The 12472-nt window shown below is 38.3% G+C and overlaps 1 non-coding gene across 1 annotated transcript; it reads left to right on the top strand.

Moving 5' to 3' along the window:
* Window positions 1-6979: 6979 nt before the first annotated feature.
* Window positions 6980-7107, top strand: LOC118154358 (small nucleolar RNA SNORA25). The gene has a single exon (XR_004744225.1). It is a non-coding gene; the product is annotated as a small nucleolar RNA SNORA25 (small nucleolar RNA).
* Window positions 7108-12472: the final 5365 nt, after the last annotated feature.

The raw sequence follows: 12472 nt of genomic DNA, 5'->3' as shown, positions 1-12472 counted from the left end.
AATCTCTATCACATCACTTTGAGAAGCAATGGACGGGAATGACCTTTTGAAAGAACAAATTCACATTTTTAAATGTCATCAAGCCAGGACATTCCTTATTCCTTTAGCTTTTTAATACACACCTAAGTAATACGGTATAGCTTTTGGGCAACTGGATCTCTGCTCCCGGACAAGAGCCGACGGGAAACACACACATTCTCTTATGCAGGTAAGATGTCCTGAGCGAGAACAGTTCAATTAATACATTACTTATTTGAAATCCAAAACTATTATTTGGACTATTTATTATCTATGTTATTATTATCTATTAGTATATGAATTGTATTTTAAAAACATATTCTATAATTAAAATGCAAAATTCTTTGCATTTTAACAATATAACCTTGACCCTTCAGGGCCAGGCAGGCTGAACATTTTTCTCCATTCAAATAACCATTTTCTTTGTTATTTTTATTTTTTACAGAGAAATAACAGTGACTACGTATGGAATACCCACTATATGCCTTGCTCCGTGCTAAGGGCTGAGCATCTTATTCTGTTTATCCCCATGTCAGCCTGCTGGAATAGGTATTGCTGTCTCTAACTAGCTCGAGGTCACAGGGCTGGTAAAAACTATGTGAAGCAAGGCCTTAAACTCAAGTTACCTGATTCCAAAGTCTATAACTTTGACCTCTTCTTTGAATCTACTAAAACTAGTTATTTATTTTATGTTGCGGAACTCCGAGGCTTTCATCAATATTTAAACAGAACTAAAATGACTGTACAATATTTGGGTTTGATCCTCCAAATATTCCCTGGTACTATAACCCATTTGGTATGGTCTTCCATGTGGGCAAAAATTCGATTTTGAAGATTTTTAAATTTTAAGATTTTTTTTTAAATAACAAAAATGTCACCTTCGTTTTCGGTTTTTTGTTTGTTTGTTTGTTTTTGGTTTTTTTTTTTTTTTTTTTGAGACAAAGTCTCACTCTGTTGACCAGGCTGGAGCACAGTGGTGTGATATTGGCTCACTGCCACCTCATCCTCCCAGGTTCAAGCAACTCTTGTGCCTCAGCTTCCTGATTAGCTGGAGGTAAAAGAATGCATCACCATGCCCAGCTAATTTTTGTATTTTTAGTAGAGACAGGGTTTTACCATGTTGTCCAGGCTGGTCTCGAACTCCTGACATCAAATGATCCACCCACCTCAGCCTCCCAAAGTGCTGGGGTTACGGTCACCCTTGATTCCTATGTGATTAGAATCTATCTCTTAGCCTCTGCTCTTCCCAGCCCTTGACACCCTTCCTCCTATGCTCTCTATCCTGGTTTCTTCTATCAGCCATAGAAGTTATATGGATCATTTTTCTGCTCAAAAACAGAGAAGAGCTATCTATACTTTAAGTATCACTTATAATTTCCGTCTTCAATTACTGATCATCCACGTCTTGAAAAAAAAACTCCTGAAGAAAATCAAGATTTCTGATGACTTTAGTAATAATGATTTCCCTATTTCTAAGCTCTGTCCTTATAATTAGTCAGAGTATCTAAAAACTTTAGCCTGGATTATATTACTTTGTGTCTCACAGAAATACTTTCCCAGAGGTACAGTTGACTATTAAGTCTTTAAATATGTGAGAAAACATGTTATTTATGTCTGATCATTATTATTGTGATTTATTCATTCACTTATTAATCAATAGCTCTTCTGGACACTACATTTATTATTAAGGATATGAAGACAAAAAGAAAGTAGACATAATTCTTGAGCTCCATGATTTAATAAAGCGACTGGGAATAAAAAGGAATACAATAAAATAATTGTAACAAGAAATTGTGAACTTAAAATTATGTCACAGGAAACAGTTGATCTTTCCTGATAAACTGATAGTCTTCCTTCTGTTAAATAATAAAAGCTTTAACAGGGTCATCCTGAACCCTTTCTGTCTTACCTCTTTGTCTGACAACCAGATTTTGTGCTCAGGTGCATCAACTTCTCTTTACTTGGATATTCTCATACAAGTATTTATGATTTCAACACATCTTTCTCTTTATTTTTATTTTTTCTTGAGATGAAGTCTCGTTCTGTCACCCAGGCTAGAGTGCAGTGGCGCGATACAGGCTGGTTGCAAACTAAGGCTGATTCTCCTGCCTCAGCCTCCCACATAGCTGGGATTACAGGTACCTGCTCATTTTTGCATTTTTAGTAGAGACAGGGTTTCTCCATGTTGGCCAGGCTGGTGTCAAACTCCTGACTTCCGGTGATCCACCAGCCTCGATCCCCAAAGTGCTGGGATTACAGGCGTGAGCCACCATGCCTGGCCACATCTTTCTCTTTAATATCGTGACTCTTGCTTTTTAACCCTTAATTCAAGTTTTCGGTGACTACTTTTTAAACAATTTTTCTCCCTGCCTACCTCCCAATACTCATAGACTTGGCTGAAGCCCCTATGTGTTCAGCCAAAGCTACAAAATGATTTTAGAACTAAGGTGGCCCCAGCACAGGAGCAGATAGAGCAGATCTCAGCCTGTCCTTGGCCACCAGTCTTTGCTGCGGGAACTGAGTGGCTGTGACCCTGTTCATGCATGGCAGGGTCTCACTGGACTTGAGGGGCCAAGTTCTTGCCGCATCACTGTTATTTTTAAAATATGGGGCCTTTCATCACCATTCTAAAGAGACTTACTCTAGAAACACCTGAAAAAGATAATATTACAAGAATAAAATGTTTCCTTGTAGAAATATTCTGCTTTCGAAATGCGCAATATATTTGTACCCAACTCCTCCATAAAACTGCTCCAAAATTGCTCCAATACTCATCAAAAATCCAATTAAAAAGTACTTAGATTTAGTTCCCTAGAGTTCATTCCCCTTCTCCTGGTGGTTTTACTTGTCCCATGGGATCTAAATGTTCAGGTTGTCGCCCTGGGTTTGCCATTACTTCCGCTGCATGAAAGACACATGTGGAGAGAGTTTTCACTTATAAAAGGAAAAACACCCCAGCTGGGTCCGAAATGGAATTTCAGGGTCTTGCTGTTCTCTGATCTTATGAGCTAGATGTCTGTTTTCACTACAGCATTAATTTTGGACTGAGGCAGTAAAGAGAAAGCATTTCTTCCAAGTTGCTTCTTTTTATAGGAAGGAGATGGGCAAGAATTAGAGGAAGATTAAGAGCCCTTTTAATGGAGAACTTTGGAGCCTGGTGCCTGAGGGAATAAGAATAGTTGTCTCAGGGGTCCTGCAGTCTGACTATGCGTCAGGCCAGTCAGGAGTAGAAAAGGCTGTGCTTGGATGAGGATGAGTGGGAGCAGCCCCAAGAACATCCCCTCCTGTAGCGGTGACCATGAGGAGAGACCTTCATCAAGAGGCCTCTGTGTCCTAGTCACAGAAAGCACAGGCTTTGCCACCAGAGAAACTCTACTGGTGAGTCCAGGTTCCGCTCCACTCTACTGCAGTGGAGGGGCTAGTTGCTCAACATCTCCAGACTTTCTGTTCTCCCATATATACACCAAGGACAATATGGCACCTGTGTCATAAGCTCCGTATGAAGATTAACCCCGACGGTGCCTGTCAAGCTTTGATCACAATATCTGGCGCAAAGCAAGTACTTAATAATTATTAACCATGAGAAACGGAAATGCAAAACAGAACACGAAGCACAACAGGAGATGCAGGAAGACTAGACTCTGCACAGCTAGGAGCAGCTTTTAGAGAAAGGGAAACTTCCCGGTGACCGAAGTGCTGAAGTCCCCCGACAGGGGACTTATGAATACTGATATCAACACTATTGTTACTTCACGTGTACTCTCATGGAACTTGTGGATATTTTGGTTGCTTGAGGTCAGTATGAAGAGTTACTTTTCTATGTTTAAAAGAATTTAATATGGCTGATTTTAATTCGATCAAATAATTGGTTGAATCCATTTACATATCCTCTAATTAGTATAAATTTTATGCCTCATCTTGACCATTGAGAGTCTCCTCAGACCTGTTGGTCCATTAACTGACCATTTTCTTATAGTCGCAAATTCCGGGACCCTCTGTACAACTGTCCCGATGCACTCTCATTTAGGAAACATGTATCTACCAGCCTGGATTGTGACTCAGAAGGTTCTCACCTTTCAACTCTCCCTGGAGGTTGCACGACAGCCTTATTTTTTACTTTCAGTATCCCACTGGCTATATCTTTGGGAAAATCAAACAAAATCTAAGAAAACGTTCAACTTTCTTACAGCAACAAGCCTCAGTCTACAGTTCCCAATTTTCTAAAATCTTAATAGCTTCATATTATGTTTATTTCTGAGGATGATTTCTTTTTGAACGTGGTATCCTCTTCAGGTTTCCAGCTTTCTCCATAGGGATCAGCTTACAAGTCAACTCCAATACCTTGTTAATAGATGCTACCGAAAGAAAGGTCCTGATCTGAGGTTTTGATCTGAGTTCAGAAGGAACAGAGTGTGGGGATAAGTGGAGGAACTAAAGTGGGAACACAGGAGTCCGGGATGAGGGCCCAGAGGCCACGTATCTGCTGGGTGCTGCCGTGTGCTACACTGATGGCAAAACCCTTACCTCCAGCCATGCCCCATAATGTAGTCAGAGCAGAGGAAGTAACATCAACCAGCATCAACACAGCTGGCTAGTTCTGTCATTGTTCATATTTCTAGCGAATTTCAATAGAAATACTTCCATCTCACTGGCTTTTAGACTCCTCCCAGAATGGTATTTTTGATGTATTTTCTATAATATAGCCAAATTTGAGTCTTTTAGACTTTCTGAAGTTAACCCACAGTGGTAAGTAACATAATGACTAACTGCATTATGTACCAGCCATGCCCATGATACTTTGTATCAAACATGATTAAAATCTTCTTAAACTCATAAAAACAACTGTACGATAAGAGGTTGTCATGATATATGAGTATTGAGACAAATTGTATGATACAAAAAAAAAAGCCTCTCCTTCTCTATCCTTGAAATTTTCCACACCCTGACCATAGTTTCGAGGTCTTTATGATTCTTCATGGTTGTCACTTGATGGGAAAATTACCTTTTTAAAAATAAATCTTGTCCATGGTATGGCTTTAATCTCTAACTTGATGCAAAATTATGTTACTTGGAGGCTTGAGACTCTCTCCACGTTGCTAGTCAAGAGAATTCCCCAATTCTTAGGGTTTTCAAGAAGTACACTGCTATTTCCAAATGTCAGGGCCTCTAGTTAAGCAAGATGATTGAACACACAGTCTTATCTCCACTGCCTTTTACATCACATTTACTATAAAAGACATAGGAAAGATAACCCAGGAAGATGAGGAGAATAGGAACAGAGACAGAAGATACAAGAGATAAAAACAAAATCTATACACTGGAAGATAGATTGTGAGCAGTAACTGACTTCCAATCTCAGAAGAAACTACAATCTAATTCTAAAATGGAGAAGGCTAACGAGAAGCAAATTGATGTTCACCTTGAAGCCCTCCAAAATGCTCTGGAAATGGCAGAAATAAGTTCTTCTAAAAGGGGAGGGAGAGTGGCTGAAAACAGGGTAAGTTGAAGGACGGGTTAAATTTTTAAAGGGAAAACTGAGTTTCACTGTTGCAATTATCCCTTTCCCAATATAGCTAAAGCCTGGAAGTTCACTCTGGAGAATTTAACCTGAAAGGATCTTAAGTTGCTCACAAGCGGTACAGCTGAGGGCGAAGATGAGGGGATACAGTACCAGTAGGGAAGTGATGTGAACTTTGACCTATGGAACCTTGAGACATTCAGCAATCTTCATCACTCAGCTTCCAGAAAATGAGCAACTGGATTTTTGTCTCTAAGGCAACGAACTAAGAAAACTGATCTGTTCATGGGAAAGGACCTATAGGAACACACAAACGAAGGACTGAAACTAAATGGCTGGGCCACCACCAATTGCCCTATATAGAAGCTCAGCAGTTAACAAGGCATACCCGTAAATATAATATTTTTATGTCTGTTTTAAATGTGATCACTAGAAAAGTCTGACATAAAAGAACAAACTGATTTGAAACAAAGAAAAAGGAGAACACCAAGATAGCAAATAAAGCAGAAAAAAGCCTTTTTAGAACTACAATATTCTCAGAGATATAAGAGAAGAAATGGCATGCAGGAAGGAATGCTATTTTAAAAGGATTATTCAGGCAATAGAAAGTCCTTGGAAGATAAAAATAGAATGCAAAAATTTAAACAACAAAACTCAATAGAAGAGTTGAAAGCCACGATTTAATAAATATTTCAGAGAGAAGAAAAACTCACAGAGATACAAAATACAAGAAAAAAAAGGAAAGTGGCTGGGCAAGGTGGCTCACACCTGTAATCCTAGCACTTTGGGAGGCCGAGGTGGGTGGATCACGAGGTCAAGACATTGAGACCATCCTGGTCAACATGGTGAAACCCCATCTCTACTAAAAATACAAAAAATTAGCTGGGCACAGTGGCGCATGCCTGTAATCCCAGCTACTCAGGAGGCTGAGGCAGGAGAATCGCCTGAACCCAGGAGGCGGAGGTTGCGGTGAGCCAAGATCATGCCATTGCACTCCAGCCTGGGTAACAAGAGCGAATCTCCATCTCAAAAAAAAGAAAAGAAAAAAAGGAAAGCAAAATACAAGGAATAAAGGATCAGGACTTCAAACAGTACACTAATTAAAAGTACCAGAAAGACAGAACAGTGAAAACAGAAGGGAGGGAATGATTAAATCAAAATCTCAAGAAAATCCTTCTGAGTGCAATAACAGAAATTTCCAAATTAAGTGCTCAGAATAATAAAATAAAAGTTCTTATTTTCCTGAAAGAGCATGTCTTCATGGAATTTCACAATATTAAGGCAAAGGAAAAGCAAAACGCTCCCAGAATGAAAAATAATGGGTAACCTATAAAGTCATGAATAAAATTGACTTTAGGAAGTATCCCCAAAACAACAGTAGAAATTAGAAAATAGTGATGGGAGGTCTTCAAAATTATGAGAAAAAAATTATCTCTAACGCACAGATCACTTCAAAGAGGGCTTGTGGAGCTCCAAAACCAAGAGCTCTTAATGTATGACCAAAGATTGAAGTTCTCTGTAGGATGCCATAGCCACTCAGTAGTGCTATATCTTCCTAAGCAGATATAAGACATAGCCACTAATAATCATGGCATACTAATCCATGATTGGTAATGTGGGAAATAAATGTCTCAAAGTTAAAAAAAATTATTTCCAATACGGAATGGTATACCTGGGAAAACTGCAATCGATGGTATGCGTAGGTAAACTTCAAATATCTTCAAACAATACTTCAAAAAGTTTACCTTTTAGGCACCCTAACTCACGGAGTTACTGGAGGATGTACTTAACGGAAATAAGGGAGGAGACCGAGAAAGTGAAAAATTGAGTTTTAGAACACAAGAAGTCTAACACAGCAGAAAGAAGGGTAATCTAGTGATGATGACTTGTAGTAAGCCAAAGAAACAGCCACTAGCAATTGGTACAAATGTACTGAAGGATCCAGGAGTTATATCTCTAAGAAAAAATAAAACAAATGCGCACACATGCACACACACACACACACACACACACACACGTGAAGGCTGCATTACCTGTTACATTGAATCTACTGAGGGGAGAGTTACATTTCTGGTGATGATAATCCCTAGGGCATAAAGAACAGAAGCAAAAATTAAACAGAGGCAATTATCAACTGCAGGGAATTCAAAAGCTTTACCAAGAAAAGGAAATGTAGTCATGGATGTCATGTGGCTGAGGAGTGACTAATGAAATAATTTTGTAGAATTTTTAACATAGCTATATCGGGAAGATAAGAGAATGCAATCATCTGCGAGAGGGGAAGAGAGTATATTTTTAAAAGCTAAATCCTTTCTAACCACATTCAGGACCAGGGTTACTGATATTTCTTTATATTACATTCTATAGTGCATTTGTCTTTAAAATTATGTACATGTATTCATTGGACAGAAATAAAACATATCTTTCAAATTGCTGTACAAGTTATCTTTTGCCATAACTAACCCTAGTAGTGAGCATTTTTACATTTCTAGTTATAATTTTCCTCCAATTTTATTTAAAAGTTCTGCCTGAGACCAATTGCCCATTGTTGAAATTAATTTGAAAACTGAGATAATTATCAAAGGGAAAAGACTGCTTTTTTTCCCCTGAAGCATAATTAAGTGCTCTGATTCTTTTATCCACTTTGCCTTTGCAAAATTCATCATAGAAAAAGTAACACCATATTATGGGGAAAAAAAACTTCTCTTGGGAAATCTTGACTATCGCAGAGCTGAGTTTCAAATTCTCTGGATAGTTGCCTATGTATTCCTCCCTAAGAGAAAGACCTGTCCCTTGACAAAGAACTTGTCACTTGAGTGATGAATAAAAGCCCTCTCTTCATTAAATCCACTCTAATATAGTAACTGAGAAGGTCAAGTAAACAAGACAGCAAGGAAAATAGGACAGACTCCTCTAAAATCATCAAGCAAGGTGGATCTTTTTAAGGATTTGTCCTCTAACTTATTCAGTCATTCTTGGATAAGTGTTTGCCCCAAAGAAGAAGCCAGCTACTAAGTGGGAAAGGAAGGCTGAAAAGTGATTGCAGAGTTATTTTTGTATGGGACATTATAACCTACGCAGGTAATCCATCTTATTCTTTACATTGACCTTGATTTTTGCTTAGCTCAAGAAATTTTTCAATAAAAGAGTTCATACAATGTAAATACTTGTAGAAATGAAAACAAATAAATGCTTGAACTTAATTTGAATATAAATGTGTTTTACTCTGTTTTCAAAATGCTAACCTGAGTCTGAAAATTATATTCTTTCTTTTTTATCTATAATGGTCAAATAATAATTTTCATCATTTTTAGATCAATTTTCAGAGGTCTCATTTCAAAGAGAAGTGTCTGATTTCTCAATTTGTTTTTTCATTAGAAAATCTCTCTAGTTACAAAAGAGTATTTAATACGAATTTCTGGTGGAGAGATGTTATCTTGGTCTTCTCCCAGATTCTCTTAATATTTTTATTTTTTCATACATCTGAAGAACTCATTAATGTAACACCCTATGGGCAATATTGAAGGCATCAAAATAATGCTTAAAGAGTCCCGGAATTTACTGTTTGTTCTGTGAATAGGCAATGCTAGTGATGTGCGCATGCACAATTTGGAAGACCAGTACAAAGGGTTTCTCCCCACACTTTGTCCACATAAAACCAGAGCTTTGATTTATAGCTGCAAACACTATTTGCCAAACCCACGTCTGAGAGTTGGCCACTTAGATTTAACTCAGCCAGAAGCCTTTGTTCAAAGGGAGCTCCTTCATCATCACAGATGCCTTATCCGTTTGCTGCTGCCGTTTCTCAGCAGTTCACAACTGTGCCAGATTGTTTAAAATTGAGCCTCAGAGCTCCCTTAAACTGTTTATTATTTCTTTCCTGATTGAGGTAGCCCCATTTGCTCACACCATCCAGAAGCTGGTGAAGTGTTCTGCTGTCACTCATCCTGTATCACCTCCAGAGGTGCCCAGTCAGGGCAACTGGCCATGTGCCACAACTGGGGCTTTCATTCCGAGTGATGTTGTGAAGCTGCATTGGTAAAATTATACAAGAGACCAGGTCGGCAGGCTTCTTCCAGTCTTTCAAGTAGTTGTTTGATTGTATCACCCCCTTGACCCACAGCCAATTCATAAGTTCAGTACCATGTTGACACCTCATCGTCATTCTTGGTGTGGGGTTTATGCTTTGTTTTTCTGGAAATCAAGGGAGTGTTGGATTTTGTGCTTCAAGAGCTGACTACTTTTAGTTTAGGTTTCCATTAAAAATCCTTACATTGTGGGTCTTCTGTGACCAACACTGCTACGTAATATTGGTCTTTTAAGGTTTATTGTAGATCCATTTGTAACTTAAGATATGAAATAGTACATGATCACACGAGAGGTGTGGCAGACTTAAATGAATTACTCAGGATGGCAGGAAACTTTCATTTGTTCGTGTTCATGGGTACTCCCAGGAAACTCAAGAGTTGTTCTCCTCCAGAATCTCATTCTGGCCCATGGGTGGTTTCTCCATTCTAGATTTTTTTGCATCGAACAATCCTATCTAGTGTGTGTGTGTGTGTGTGTGTGTGTGTGTGTGTTCCCATGTAACAGTTTTTCCTGAAAATAAGCAATTTCTAAGGTAAAAATTTTTGCCTTAATTACGTAAGAGTCTAAATATTTGACTACCAGTGATAAGACACTTTATCACAACTTAATAATGAGTGTATTCAACTAAAACTCACATCCACCATAACCTAAAAATTGCAAACCTCTTCATACATCCATCTTTTGAAAAGATCTATGTCATAATCAATGTACAATAATTTCAAAAAATATAGGTGAGCATCTCAAAGCTATGGCATTTTTAAAACCCGATAGACCAACTTTTACTTATACTGACTTACCTTGCCAGAAAGTATTATAAATCAAAATAAGACAAATAAAATTGTTTTTATAACAGCTTGGTTAAGATAGATACTGTAAAATAGACTCATTTAGGGTATTTTATGGCATCTAAATTATAATAGTATTTAGATGCCATAAAATGTACCCCATGTGAATCCATTTTATGGAATCTAAAATATCTCAATCAAGCTATCATAAAAATGTACTCATTTAGAGTTCATGTGTAAAATTCAATAGTTGTTGATACATTCACAGAACTGTACCATGAATTTTACACATGTACTCTAAATATACTCATGTACATGTGTAAATGAGTAAACTGTGCAGCCATCAACACAATCAATTTGAACATTTTCATCACCACTCCGCCACCAATAAAACCATGTCCCATGAATTGTTCTCCAATTCATCCATCTCTGCTCCCTCCCCTAGCATTACTCTACCACTAGGCAACCACTAATCTATGTTATGTCTCTATGGATTCGCCTTTTCTGAACACTTCATATAAATGGAATCGTATAGTATGTGGTCCTCTATGCCTGGCTTCTTTCACTTAGCATGATGTTGTCAAGATTCATTCATGGTATAGCATGCAACAGAATCTCCTTTCTTTTAATGCCTGAATAACATTCTATTCTATGCATATACCACGTTCACATTTTGTCTATCTGTTTGTCAGTTCATGAACATTTGGGTTGTTTCTACCTCTTGGCTATTAGAAACAATGCTGCTTTGAGCACTTGTGTACAAGTGTTTGTGTAGATATATGTTTTTGTTACTCAGGTATAGAGCTAGGAGTGGAATTGCTGGATCAAATAACAATTTTATGTTTAACTTTCTGACGAAGTGCCAGAATGTTTTCCAAAATAACTGCATCATTTTTCAAATCCCCATCAACAGTTTGTGAAGGTTCTGATTTCTCTATGTCTTGGCCAATATTACTTATTACATCTCTTTTTGATTATAGCCACCCCAAGGGGTATCAAGTGGTATCTCATTGTGGTTTTAATGTGTGTTTTCCTGAAGACAAATGATGTTGAACCTTTTTAATGGCATTATTGGTCATTTCTATATCTTTGAAGAAATGCCATTTGAATCTTTTGCCTATTTTTAAATTTGGTGGTCTTTTTATGAATGAGTTGTAGAAGTTCTTTATATATTCTAGACACAAGTCCCTAATTGGATAAATAACTTTCAAATATTTTATTTCACTCTGTGGGTTGTCTTTTTTTGTTTTGTTTTGTTTTGTTTCGTTTTGCTTTTTTTGGAAATGGAGTTTTGCTAGTGTTACCCAGGCTGGATTGCAATGGCGCGATCTCGGCTCACCACAACCTCCGCCTCCTGGGTTCAGGCAATTCTCCTGCCTCAGCCTCCTGAGTAGCTGGGATTACAGGCACGTGCACCATGCCCAGCTAATTTTTTGTACTTTTTAGTAGAGATGGGGTTTCACCATGTTGACCAGGATGGTCTCGATCTCTTGACCTCGTGATCCACCCGCCTCAGCCTCCCAAAGTGCTGGGATTACAGGCGTGAGCCACCGCACCCGGCTGTGGGTTGTCTTTTAACTTTCCTGATAGTGTCTTTGAAGCAGAAACATTTTTAATTTTGATAAAGATGAATTATGGTGGTTATTTTTATCTGTCAGCTTCAGTGGGATAAGGGATGCCCAGATAGCTGGCATTATTTCTGGGTGTGTCTGTGAGAATGTTTTCATAAAAGATTAACTTGAGTAAATAAGCTTTCCCTCACTAATATAGGTGGAGTCATCCAATCTATTGAGGGCCAGAATAGAACAAGAAGACAAAGGAAAGGAAAATTTGGTCTCCTTTCTTTCCTGCCCTTGAATATCAGTGCACTTAGTTCTCAGGCCTCTGGACTAGGACTGGGACTTACACTATTGACTGCCTGGTTGTCACGTATTTGGGCATGTACTGGAACTGCACCACCAGCTTTCCCAGGATTCCAGCTTATAAATGTCAGATCATGGAACTTTTCAGCCTCCAGCCTCCCTAACTGTGAGTCAATCCTTCATAGTCACTCTCTTTCTGC

The sequence above is a fragment of the Callithrix jacchus genome, chromosome 5, assembly GCF_049354715.1.
Source record: "Callithrix jacchus isolate 240 chromosome 5, calJac240_pri, whole genome shotgun sequence".
Lineage (NCBI taxonomy): Eukaryota > Metazoa > Chordata > Mammalia > Primates > Cebidae > Callithrix > Callithrix jacchus.
Note: the sequence above shows the minus strand (reverse complement) of the source record. Positions and strands in the feature narration are given on the sequence as shown.